The sequence below is a fragment of the Octodon degus genome, unplaced genomic scaffold, assembly GCF_000260255.1.
Source record: "Octodon degus isolate 3935 unplaced genomic scaffold, OctDeg1.0 scaffold00237, whole genome shotgun sequence".
Taxonomy (NCBI): Eukaryota; Metazoa; Chordata; class Mammalia; order Rodentia; family Octodontidae; genus Octodon; species Octodon degus.
In genome coordinates, this window is record NW_004524813.1 from 3,293,306 (window position 1) to 3,306,358 (window position 13,053).

Consider the following 13,053-nt stretch of genomic DNA (forward strand, 5'->3'; position numbering starts at 1 on the left):
GCAGGTTAGCAGGAAACTCTCCGCACACTCACCGGACCTGGGCTAGGACTGGGTCTCCATTGTTGCTGTTTTGATTGCATTATTTCCCTACCTGTTTTGGGAATACAGCCACTTTGGCAGTATGAGCTCTCCTTGTCCAAGAAAAGGATGCTGTTCCATTTTCTAGCATTCTGTTTATTTTCTCTTTTTAACTTGTACTGTACTTTTTATTGTACCACCTTTTTACTCCCTTGGTTTGGTTAATTTCCTATGTATGTAAGATTGTTCTAGTGATGGTGTGAAAGATTTTGTTTTCCAAATTTCTTTCTTGGTGGCTTCCTTACTGATATACAAAGTGCTATTTATTTTTGTGCATTGACTTTGTGCCTAGTGCTAAATTTGGATATTAATTCTAGAATTCATATATGAAAAAGTAAAGACTTTTATTTATAAACTCAGAACACTACTCAGTAATTTGCATGTCATATTCTGTAACATTTGTTAAGTTAATTTGATGAATAATATATGACTTTCCTTAGATCAAGAACAATATGTTATTTATTACTTATATTTCAAAAGTTTAAAACATATTTAACTAGTTGATTATTATGGTAAATTGGCCACTGTACCTATAAATTTACAATGTTATATTGATATCTTTTCAAAATAGAATCTTATCAATATAAGTTATAAAGAATTCAAGGAATGATTAGCACAAAAACTGACCATTGGAATTAAGAAACGTAAGCTAAATGATCTAACCAGTTTTATAGTCACTGTATCATGCATGTTTGAATTTTTCTTAAGTATTAGTAGGAAAAAGCTATTCATAGCATCTAGCTCAACAGCGGCTTTAGAGTTACCAGTGCTTTATGTCTCAAATAAAGCCATCAATATTTTTCTTATATTACACATATTTCTTCTGTGATATATTTTTATACATGCCAGATTTCACAATTCATAGCTTAAAACATTTAAACACAGCATCTGCAATAAACATTCTAAGCTTATCTCTCTATCACTGCAGTACACACCTTTAATAGTACGCACACTGAAACACGATAAATCTTCCATCGGTAAAATTTCTGCTAATGCGACAAAATAATTACATCCATGATTGAAGTGAAATTCCATATTAGTCATTGATTTGAAGAATCAGGTATAATACAACTTAAATTCTTTTCAAGTTGTAGCTATGATTCTCTTTTTCATTTTATTCTTATATCCTCTTTATTTTAATCTAAGTTCCACTAAACATAATTCTAAATTTATAAACCACGAGCACAAAATAATAACAACATTATTTAATAATGATGATAGACATACTCTAAGTGTTTACTGAAGGTTTTCTTTTCAAAATTGCATTTCTGGCATAAATTAATAAATATTAAATTAATAAATAACCAAATTATTTTGCCTAAATTGCTTTTAAACTATAGTTAACTTTGTTCATATATAAACATCTATTAGAACACTATGAATGTCTGAAGACAAAATGATTCTTACGATGTTTAGATATGCGTTTCTGGGCCAGTGAGTTAGCTCAGCAGACTAAGCGCCTGCTTAGGCAAGCACAGGGACTGGGGTTTGATCCCTGGCACCACATGCTGTGTAGGCCCTGCCGCCAGGTGCACTGAGCCAAGGCTAAGACCGGGCGTGGTGGTGTGCACCTGTAATCTCAGCCCTGGGGAGGCTGAAAGCAGGAGGATCACTACAAGGCCAAGCTGCATAGTGAGACCCAGCATCAAATACATTAAAAAGCAAACAAACACAGATATTTATTGCAAGTAGAAAACAAGCCTAGAGCATTTCTCTTGAAATTATGCCCTGATGAAAAAAAATTACAATGTTATAGATACACAATATCTGGTAAAACCAAAGTATGCTGTCCTCTTAAGTTTTGACCTCCAAACCCTTATGGGGATTTGCTTCTTTTTGTTAATTCTCACTCACAATAGAAAAATGACTACTTTCCCTGCTCCAAGTCCAGCTACACTAGCTTTTCAGAGACAGACTTTGCTAAATTTCCAAACCTAATTTGCACTCTCATTTTTCCCTTGATTCCAAGGGGTTTTTTGTTCCACTGTAGCAGCAGTAAGTTCTTTCTGGTCCTCAGTATTCCTCACATAATTTTGTTAACAATTTTTCTTCACAGCTTACAACAAATACTTTACCTAGGCTTGTAACTCATTGGTAGACACAGCATAACTGGAAATGATTTGGTACTTGTATAAAATTGTCTTTCTTTGATATTTTATTAAAGAGAAATCACCCTTTTACAATAAGAATGTTTTACTTTGTGATTAAATTTGCTTAGATATCTTTGCTCACTGCAGCATTGGGGAAAGCAGATATTCATGAATAGGTGCAAATAGTAGGTGTGCAGAATGCACGCTGCATAGTAAGAAAACTTTTTTTTTAACTGAAATTGTCTAAATCCAGAATTAATGCTGCCCAACATTTACTCTAAAAAGGATAACAAAGTGAAACTGAAAAATGTGTCAAGACAGCTGCCTTTTAATGCCTCAGAATTCTTCAAGATGCTTTATGACCAGTAGATTATGAACAATGCCACGCCCTGATTTCCTTAGGAAAGTACTTGCACACAGGTGGTTAGTCCTGCTCTATGATACTCTGTGTGTCTGATTTTCATCTTAATTGCATGTTAGAAACACATATTAAAAAGTTAATGAGGAACAATCAGTTTTAGCATCAACTGAGGATTCATTATTATTCTCCATATCAGACTCTGGAGTAAAGGACCATGCATATTATATAATTCTCTAGATATTATATTCCATATATATAGTTCCAAAATGGCATACATTTCCTTATTGCCTTTTTTCCTACTGTTATCCTATTATATTATATTTTTCATATTTCTCTCACTCTTACAAAAATGTTGAGTAATTTTAGAATGTAATCTGTAGTTCTTAATATAATATGCACATTGCACGTGTGCATAGTGAGATTTTCAAAAGCACTGGCTTTGGTCTGTTTCTATATCACTGTTTAACTCATTAGATGCAAATACTATTCTTTGCATTTAGACACCATGATTAGCCATGTACAATGGATGCCAATTAGTACAGTGCATAGTACCTGAATGGCTAATGTGTTTTGCTGTTAATTCATTTGCTGGAATGGTTTTGTTTTCTATACTGCATATGATTAAAATGTTTACTAAACAAGCAATTTTTGGCATAGTGAGGGAGAGCATTCAAACTTCCATACACAGTTTTTTTTCTTGTGATTGATACCTCAATATCATTGAACCATTATTGCTTTGATATTTCAAGATAATATTGATTTGATTTCTTAAATCTTTCTTCACAGCCAAGTTACTATAATGAAAATGAAAAGTATTGCCTGATACTGTAGTTAGATTTATTTGAATTTCTCTTAGTGTTTCAAAATGTACCAAAGTGTTTTCCAAGAATTAATCTTTCAAATATATGTCAATATCTGTTGGTATGTATTGAATTATTTGTTTTTCTGAGTTACTCAAGTACAAGCACATATTCACTTGGTTGTCAATTCTCTACTTTGCATTTCAGTTTATAAAAGTAGTCACATAAGCACATGTATTTAATAAGAATTGAGTACTATCCCCTATGTAAGTTGACTGCAGAAACTTTTTCCCAAAAAACCTGATTCCTAGAGGTATTTCCTTCATGATTACTGATGAGATGGAAAAAATGACCTTCACCAGTGGACAGCCGCGTGGACTCCGAGCTTTGCCACCGAAGGCAGTTTTGGTTGTGTTGTGCTGCTTTCGCCAGCCTAGTGCTAGACTGCCGTGATGGCAGCCACATCATGCAGCTGTGGTCTCATTTTTCTCCAGCGGTTTTTCCACTCAATCAGACTTGTACACAAATGTCCACACTGCAGGAGAATGCTTTTCACTGCAGCATGTCTCCCAGGAATAGCGTCATGCCAGAACCAGTTTGAAGACCACAGTTGAATGTTTATGTCTAGTATTCATTTTTTCCCTTAATGCAATTGCTCTGAGCTTAATGGCACAAAGAAAAAGTGCTTTATGAACAAATGCTGCTATGCAGTGTTACCATCATGTTCCTGAAGACTGAACCACTATTTTTTCCTATTTTGATTAACTCCTAAAGTTCTTAACTTTGGACTCGTTTATGTGACTCAGTGTTAATAAGCTACACCTGCCCCTTTCAGTTAGCCAAAAGGACTGCTTCTTAGTGATGTCACTACAGACAAACACTGTCCAAACTATATCCTTTTGGGAACAGAGTTCAAATCATTGGTATCTTTCATTGGCTTTCTGCTACACTTAACTACTAAAATACTGGATTATCTTGCACCTAAAAGAATTAAATTATAGCTTAAATTCAGATAGTTGTATCTCTAAAATCACTTAAGGAATCCTTTTTCATTGTGTTGCATCTGTTTACAGAAACTATACAAGGAAGTTTAATCCTGTGCAACTCATATAATCTATTCGAATCACTTCATGAGATAAAAAACCTATGTAATAACTTTTCTCACTATTTACTGAAGGTAATGCATCACTCATAACTTTAGTGATTTTTCAGCATCAAACAAAACTTTCAATATGAGAATACATTTCAGTTTTTACAGAGAACCATCTTTCAGCAATGGTAAATCATAATTATATGTTCTATTTCTATAAATTTGAGAGAAATATTTTCCCTCTTTGGCTAACCTCTCAAAAATAATTTGTTTCTGTGTTGTTACTAATTTCTGCAGTAATTACAAAAATTTTTTCAAAAAATAAATTAGTCTAATTAAATATGGTGTAAACAAGTCTGATGTCATTGACAACTGATTCTTGTAAAGAATTAAATACAATATTGTTGTATAATTTCATTTCAAAGAAAGTTACATTTAATTCAAAATCAAATTCATTAATCAAATAGTACAAAAGACCCACAAAATTACCATATTTATATATACCTATTTGGTATTTAGAATACATTACGAAAAAGTTCATTTTACTTATGTATATTTTGGAAATAAAAAAGCTTAACTATATATAAGAAACAAACAACTACCTTCCATGTTTAAGCTATTATTATTAATATATATTAGTGTCATTTTAATTTCACTGATGATTTTATAAAGCTGCAAATTAATTAAAATAAGATATATATGTAACAGAAGAAGATATAACTTTCAGTTTGTAGGATTATTTGAATTATCTTTCTGAAATGTCTATGATATTTTTATATGAATGAACCTGTCCCAAGCCAGCGGGTCAGTCAAGGAAGGTCAGCTGGGGGAGGAGCGGAGAAGTGAGGAGGGACAAAGGACAGGAGACGCGAGAAATGGAGACAAGACAGGATTCTGATCAAATCTCATTTATTCAGGGGAGGTGCTGGGTGTACATAGTGGAGGCGCAGGGAAATGACGTCAGCGGGTAAAAGGCGCGAGTAACTAGGCAACCGGGCTATGACAGGAAGTCCCGCCTCCGGGGCATAGCAGGAGACTTATGGGAAATGGTGGGGTGAGACGAATTAGGAGCTTAGCTCAGCAGACATAGGGGAAGAGGAATCCGGAAATCCACTTGCAATAGGATTGGAGGCCTGGAGTTATTGAGCCTCCAACATGAACCAATGTTCATTTTAGCTTATTTTCTATCAAATAAGAATTTACCTTCTTTAACATAATAATTGCAAAAGTTGTCACTTCCTGTTTACTTGAATTATCTTTCTGAAGTGTCTATTTTTTATGAATACTGACAGATATCAATTTTAAGCTGAATAAGAATTTCATTTCCTTTGCCCAATTTGTCAGCACATATGAGTTTACTTTCTTTAATTATTGTTAAACTTCTAAAAAATGCTCAATTTAATTACATGGAGTATATTCTTCTAGAGGCATGTGCTGTAAACATGTATGCAGGTTATATTATATATGTTACATTCTATGTAGACATAAATGAATGATGTGTTTTGAATTAAATCTAATCCATTTTTAATTAACAAAATTTAAGTTACAAAGTGTGGGATTTAAGAATTTTAAATGATATATTTTCATTTCATGAAGATGAAGTAAGCTGTCAGGTTACTGTTATACAAAGGAGACTATTTGCCAGCTCGTCAAGTGTGCTTGGGGATGGACGTAGAGGGAAATACTGCAAAGAATCAAGTAAAGGAGGTAGCTTTAGATGCTGAAGCTTGTATTATTATTATTGGATTTTAAATTATTCCCTGGAAAAAAAGATAAGAAGAGAGGATGGCATTGTCCTATAAAGTTTCACAAAATTTCCAGAAAACAGCCAGAACTTCTACAAAATTCCAGAAAAATTGCGAAGTATGTGCACCCCAGTGGTTGCAGAACAGGCTATGTGGGTGTGTGTTTTCCTTCAATCTCAATTTTTCCTTCCCACGTCCTCCTCTCTGTACTTCTCTTTCATAAAAATTCTAGTTTTTTCAGCAATCCTTAAGGTGATCTCAGACTAGACAAGGTGTCATAAAAGCTTTAATCAGCTTGGACTAGAGTTAGACTATTTTTTTTCCTTAGCCCCAAAGTGCCACAATCAATTTGTTCTTTTAAGAATTTCAGCATCAGTATATCTTTGTACTTTTCCCAAACATTTCTCTACCTCCTACTAAACCATGATCACCAATTGTTCATTATTTTTGAGGCAAATTCTACTTTATTATTGTTCATTTTCAAGTTATGTAAATTGATCCTCAACAGTATCATGGCTATCAAGATATTCTAATTTTTAGATATGCTTGTGTATTTCAGAATGTTTTGTGTAAGCCTTAACGTACTATTTAAAGACAATAATCAAAGACCCCATTGTAGAAGATACAAGAGTTCATTCAATCTCTCCACCAAGCTAGACTCAATGAGTGTTGTACACTCTGACCAGTGATTAGATTATTAGAATGCTCTTTGTGACAGTATTGCTCTCACACACTAATCTTTTTCATTCATATTTAATTATGAAGGCTAAAAATTATGAATTAGAAATCCTCATCCATTTATTCCATGGATGTTAAATTGCATGAATACTCAACAATACTAAATATCAAAATATGAATAAAACAAATACATTATGGTATATGAAGATATACTGCTTCACTGTAGCAATTGAACTTCTAAAATCATTTTTACCTGCACTGCTGATGCTTTTAAATTATTTTTTCTTATTTTTTCCACTAATTTGTCTTAGAAGAAAAAGTGATTACTCAATACTACTTCCTCACATAATATCACATTACAAAGATTGTACCTCTTTCTTTTCAAGCTATACTCATTAAATGGTATCAGAAACATTCTCTCCATAAACTATTTCTTTCTTCCTTTCATAATGCAACTTCTAGTTGCAAAATGGATTTCAACACCTTTTCTTTCAGTATTCAGAAAGCTGTATGTACCTATTAAAGAACTTTTCTTAACACCTTTTAGTCAATGCAGTCAAATATTAGCTGATGATTTGTCCTGAAATCCAGTCTTTCTAAAAGTAAAGTTCTAACTTCTGATGATAAGATTTTGTTCAGCTGCTGGTGGGCACATCCTTCCTGGATTGCTGAGCACACACTCACTTCTCTCGATGTTCCTGCTGAGCCAAGGTAAACACAGGCATTCCATTAACCTCTGAAATTATTGCACAAAATTCTGTTCCCTCAATGGATTTTAGAAATTAGATGAAAAGAAAGACAATGCATATATTTTCTATATTCAGTTATGAAGAACATAACTTGTGTAAACTATTAGTATTTAATCACTTTAAATTACATGTGCTTCTTTTTAAATGAATAATCATTTTCCCATAAGAATCTAGGAATATTAGTTTTCCAGAGTAATAATGTGCTTCTTCATTGCATTAGAATAAAATTAGTAATTGTCTTGAAAAATTCCTAAACATTTTTTCCAAACTTCTCTCGAATTTTTAATCATGGCATCATTGGTTTTCCTATATCATGAAAAAATGCCAATGCATTCTGATAGTTTTATGAAGGAGCTAAAGTGTAACAAAGACATAGAGATATAAAATTATTTCCTGTGGATAAAGACACCCAAGGGAATGGTATGAGAAAACCCTCTGGATAAATTTTCAAGATTAAATTTAACATGGCTGGGGAGATAGCACAGTGGACTAAGCTCCTACTTAGGCAATGCAGGGACTGAAGTTTCCTCCTGGCCACCACATGCAGCCTGGGCCCCGCCCTTGGGGCGTGCAGAGGCACGACCCCGGCAGGGCGTGGTGAGGTGCACAGGGAATCCCGCGCTGGAGAGGCTGAAGGCAGCAGGATCACTATGAGTCCAAGGTGCACAGTGAGGCTTTGTACCAAATACATTAAAAAATAAAATAAAACCAATACTAAATTTAACATTGATGTACACAATAAAGGGCTGGAAATCAATTTCTATGAAATCAAACATTAAGTGAAAACATAGAAGTATTATTTATTCACTCATTAACATCAGACAGACAAAACTGTGATTTATTGCACTAATTTTTAAATGACATTTGATAAACCCCTTCACACATGTTTAGCCTGAAATACTTAGCACACTTCTTAATTGAATAATTCTATGAGAGTTTTAAATTTTTATGGCATCTACTTAATGAAATCAGCATTTCCCAGTGGTAATCCTGCTCTTTGCGCCGAGGTCCTGAAGACGTGCAGCGCGTGCATCCCGTCGCCACGCGGCTCCTCGCAGCACCCTCCAAGTGGCAACGTCAGTGGCGCCATATGCTTCAACCATCTGGAGGATGCTGTGTTGCCCGTACTGTGCTGCATACTTTTCCATAACAATTTCTAAAACAGAAACTTACAAACTTTGAGAGGTAATTAGCACTAATTCAAGTCAGATTTATTGACACGTTGGTGGAAAAATTATACAATTCTCTTTAGTAGTTGTCACTGCATGGTAATATGAATAAATTAACAAATCATAGTTTGAAGTCTTATATTTAACACACATATAGAATTTGAGTTTTCCAAGTTCCAGTTTTGCTTAGCAGAGTTTTTTTTTATTTAAAACTTCTTAATATTTATGCCTAGGTTTTAATGATGTCTTTAAAATAGTTTCAAAGTATAAATTTTTTCAACATTTGGCAGAAATTTTATAACTAAATTATAAATATTTTCAGTCATTTTTGTGGTTTGTGTCTAGTTGTCCACCCAAAGCCTCATGCAGTCATGGGGCAGACTTCTAGAGTTTCCGATTAACTCATGATCCACTGGGATTATGGCTGTGAGTGCTGCTGGGATTAGGGGTGTGAGTGCTACACTCCAGCCTGGGACGGATAGCCTGAATGCAACATAAGGGAGGCAGATTAGCTCTCTGGGGCCATTGTTGCTGTTACTCCTCCCTTTACTTTCTGCTCTTTGCTCCCACCATGAAAGGTTGCTCTCTGCCATGTTCCACTCTGCCTTGGAGCCAGCTGAGTATGGACTGAAATCTCCAGTAACAGTGAGATAAATTAAATATACCTCTCCTTCCTTCATTCTGAGTGTTAGGTATTTGTCCCAACAATGAGAGAAGAGTAACTGAGACAATCGTGTGTGCTTATTTATTTATTTATTTATTTATTTTTGTATTTTAGGGAAGGGACTAACAGGGTGTTCAGGGTCTCACTACTAGATCGACCTCGTAGTGATCCACCTGTTTACAGCCTCCCAAAAGCTGGGATTACAGGCGCACCACCACACCCAGTCTCAATTGCTACCTCAGTGCTCTCCAGTGGGGGCAAGCAGGACAGGCCTGGGAATCCAACCCCCAGCCCCTGTACCTGCCGCAGGCACTTTAACTCACTGAGCTATTTGGCCAGCCCTGTATCATTATTTTGACTTACACATTTATATATCTCATTTCTAGAAGTGATTTTATTGTATTTTAAGAATACTTTTAGCAACACAAAGCATATTGACATGCAGAGGAAAAGCAATATGGTATAGATTTACTTGCCTATAATGTCAGTGGATTAACAGCAAAATTAATTTTTTCATGAAATATTTGAAAAATAATTTATTTAAAACCAAAAATATTGTCACAAAATATTTTTTCAGTAAAATTAGTCAATTATTGTCTGTTAAATTCATAGAACATGCTGTTGATACGTAACTGAAGTTGATATGTTTATGTACCTTTAGATATATAAATAATACACATTTGATTAATTGAATGCTATCAATTCTCACATGAATCTGGACAAAACATCTCAATCAAGTAGATGAGATCCTGACTAAAGTCATGAGGGAAAACACCCATTTAAAGCAAGTTGTCTATGTAGTGGCACATACTTGTGACAAACTTACCTTATAATTGTTACATTGGATGTCAATGGAATTCCAAAGTATCTTGAGTTTTCTGAGATATCATGATTTCTTTATATAAATAAGCTAACAGGAATGAGAAATATACATATGTACATATATATGTATGTAATATACATATGTTATAATACACTATATATGTATTTATATTATACATATATATTGTATATACTAGGTATCTCCTCCATTCAAATGAATGATGCATGTCCTATCAATCTTCACTTACAGAATGCAAGTTCAAAGATAAAATTATAGAGAGTTTCAGTAATGGCAACAGCCAAACCTTAAAGCAGGGGGAGTGTCCTACTGGGAGCAAATTCCTTTGCAACATCACAGGTGTTACAAAGCTGGCTTTTTAAACTAACTGCTATCCTAAATTTCAATGCTATATTGTTTCTCTAATTTAACCTTGAGGTTTCTCTTCAAAGAGTGGGTATAAATCAAATGTTGCCTTGAGGATCTGGGCAAAGGAATGGGCTGTAGATAATTACACTGAGCCTTTCAGGAGCTATTTCTCTGTCATGACCTTGTTGGGACCTTCTGAAGCTGGAAACTGATCATTTGTAGGAGGGCAGGAGGAGCCCTCATTGCCTAAAGCAGACAAGCTACCTCAGTCTTGAGAAGAGCATCCTGCCTGGACACTGTGGACCATTAGTACCTTGTGTCTTGTAACTTCACAAAAGTATAAATAAATAAATGTCCTTACTGTTGTTCTGGGGTCCCGCATGGCCCACCACCTGACCTCAGCTATTATCTCTTGCCTTTATTTTCTAAATCCTCTTGCCTGGGACCATGGAGAGATCACCAAATCCCTACACTGCCATGTGCATGTCTTATACCTAAGGACCTAACCCCTGAGGACATTCCTCTCACAGAAAACAAAGAGAAAGAAAAGGAAAAGAAAAACGGTAGGCAGCCTTGTGGTTGCCATCTGTTGCTTCCTAGCTATTCTCTAGAAGACCCATGACAGGAATCAAAGACAGCTATGGTTTATTTTGCTCATGTGAGATAAAACACAACAAGGCATATGCAATGAGGGCAGTACTTTATTACTTACATATCCCAGAGAGAAGACATCAGGTGTCAGGGCCAATGACAAGGTGACAACTGCCCAGGTGATACCCACTCATCCAGTGTTTTGAGCAAGGCAAAGAGACATTTTGTGCAGGACTAAGCCATTACTGGGGTCCCATGTATCTTTCAGTCAAGTTGCTTAAGGCAAGTTTTAAGTGATTGGGTTTATGGCAAGCAAGTATTAGTTCCATGGAATTATTTTACGAGTGAGAAGGACAACTATAGCTTAAGTATGTGCTCTGAGTAGATAAGCCAAATAGGTTATGTATAGCTGTTCCTTGGAGCCGTGATCTCCAGGAAGCAGTATAAAAGGCATAATCAAATAATAATCCTGACTCAACAACCTAAAACCTTAGAGGAGCTAAAGAATCAGAAACTATCAAACCTGATGACTGTGCTTTATTTCAAGTCTGACAAAGTAAAATGCATGCTCAGAATACAACACACTGCATCATGAAATTGGGAAACTTCTCTCCATAGCAGCAAGCACGTGCCTGGTTTCAGTTTTAGAGTCTTTACAATGTACACAAATGAGGTTAGGATAATTAAGGGCAATCAGATCCTTCAGGAGTTTTACAAGGAAATTTGCATCCCTACTAGGTATAAATCTTTTCGGTAAGTATTTCATAGATATTCTTTTAAAGTGTCTACTTAGTACATACTTTTTGGCTCATTTTTCAGAATTGAGTATCACATTTAATTGTTACATATCTTTAGAAACAATATTCTAATGCATTTTGAAGTTACTAGTATGGAAATTGTTTTCTAATATGTTAGTCAGTTTACTAACCACCTACTGGTACAATAGTGCCCTGTAACTACAGTCTCAATTTCATGGGTTTCAAAAAATGTTTTCATTTTCTCGAATTCTTATCTGTGTGTTGGGTGACCCTCAACTGAATTCAGACAAGAAAGGCTGTTACTGGCTCCTAGCTACACAATTCATATTAGTTCTTATTTTTCTCTGCTTTCCTTGTACGAGTGAATGGAGCTAGAGAAAAGTACCGCGCTCAGCTCTACAAATACTATGATATTTCACAATATATTCTGTAGCATTTGTTAATGGAAATGAGTTGTATTCCACAGCTCAAAATTAGCTTGTTAGTGCATAGGTAGAAGGAGAAGTGCTAGGGATGCAAACATGAAAAATGAATCCAGGTTATTTCATGATGGAAATTTATTCACATGGAAAGGGGGTAAAAGTAGGAAGCAGAATTGACTCTCACTTATATGTTTTGTCTTAATTTTAAATAATTAAATTTTTAAAAACTACTAAAATATAATGAAAAGATGTCACATGATTTACATTGGTTTTCTTTAATGTTTCAAAGAATTTTTTTACTGTGAGAAGAAACAGCAAAAGTAAAATCTAAAAACTAAAATAAAAAGGCAATGAAAGGCACTGCTGTTGTCTAACATCAAGTATGTGTGTGAAAGTTAGTGAAAATCATAAGCAGATTCAAATATTGTTTACACTAATGTAAAAAGAGTTAATTATAGCTAAGTAAGATCAAAATCTATGCTATTCAAAAAAATAGCAGGTTAAATATGTAAATGTGTTGTTCTTTTACCACACAATTTTCATGAGATTTCTTCAACATAAAATTGTTAAATATTTATAATAATTTTATTAATGCTTAGGGGATTAAAACCATTTTATTGTCAATTATTCATTTTGCTTTCCCTAAAAAACAAATATTGGTCATATTTA

The 13,053-nt window shown here is 34.5% G+C and overlaps 1 pseudogene; it reads left to right on the plus strand.

Annotated features, from left to right (window-relative positions):
* LOC101567858 overlaps positions 1–13,053 on the plus strand; it is a 49,209-nt pseudogene that overhangs the window by 24,533 nt on the left and 11,623 nt on the right.